This window comes from Bison bison, unplaced genomic scaffold (genome assembly GCF_000754665.1).
Source record: "Bison bison bison isolate TAMUID 2011002044 unplaced genomic scaffold, Bison_UMD1.0 scf7180017864527, whole genome shotgun sequence".
Lineage (NCBI taxonomy): Eukaryota > Metazoa > Chordata > Mammalia > Artiodactyla > Bovidae > Bison > Bison bison.
In genome coordinates, this window is record NW_011495078.1 from 308,922 (window position 1) to 310,180 (window position 1,259).

The 1,259-nt window shown below is 36.1% G+C and overlaps 1 protein-coding gene across 1 annotated transcript in view; it reads left to right on the forward strand.

Annotated features, from left to right (window-relative positions):
• Positions 1-1,259, forward strand: part of LOC104982193 (patched domain-containing protein 3-like) — a 66,316-nt gene that overhangs the window by 60,051 nt on the left and 5,006 nt on the right.

The window sequence follows — 1,259 nt, forward strand, 5'->3', positions numbered from 1 at the left end:
AGGCCACCCAGATCCCATATTCACCATGTCTGCTTTACATCCACCAAGTTTGTCCAAATGTCTGAAAATCTCAGTAACAGTCTAAAAAAATATTGGATGAGGATGGGGGAAAAAGATATTTTCATACAATTGGACAATTGCTGAAAGTGGAAGTGGGACTGTGGATTACATTATAATGTAGAAACTATATGATTTCCTGATTTTGGAGATTATGTGCTGGTTCCACAGAAGAATGCACCCATTTTGGATAAAACGCATGGAGTATTTTAGGTGATGTGGCAAATGTGAGTATTTTTTTTACCATTATTAAGAGTTTCCTGCACATTTTAAGTTACTTAAAAGTAAATTATTTTTCAAAACAACCATGTCAATACCACAAAAGAAAATCAGATCAGACAGGCTTGAAACTTTATTATAGAGGCCAAGACTTACCCAGACAAAGTTCAAGGGAAGTTGTGATGCTCATTGCCCTTGAAGGAGTCCACGTGGAATTTGCAAATAAAATTTCCCACATAACTTCACAAAAAGTTGTTAGAATACATTCAGTAAAGTTGAATAATTTGGGATCAATTTACAATCATACAAAATACTACAATTTACAATCTAAATCAATATATGAAAATCATTTGTGTTTCTATACACTAGTAACAATCAGAAACAAAAATTAATAAAAAACTTAACCAAGGACATAAAAGACCAGTAGTTAGAAAACGAGAAAGCACTGATAAAGAAACCAAAGAAAACACAAATAAACAGAAAAATATTCCATGCTCATGCACTGGAAAAATGAGTTATTAAAATGTCCATTCTAACCAAAGCCATCAGCAAATGCACTGCACTCAAAATATAATATCCAATGGCATTTTTCATAGAAACAGAAATATTCCTAATAATATTCTGCAACAACTAAGGACCCTGAACAGCCAAAAACACTCTGAGAAAGAAGAATGAACCTGGAGGCATCTTCCTCTCTGACTTCAAACTACATCACGGAGGTGTAGTAACCACAACAGTGAGGAACTGGCACAAACACAAGCACAGGGACTCGAGGAAAGAATAGAGCACCCGGGAATAAAGCCACATGTATGTGGACAGTTCATGAAAATCAAGCCAAGGACATGCAAAGAGGAAAGGACAGTCCTTTCAAGAAACAGTGACAGGAAAACTGGCCACCTACACCAGAGAGCATCACTGGGCATCCTCTAGATCATCTAACAGAAATCTAACTAAACACTCGCCATTTTGAACATGGAGCTCTT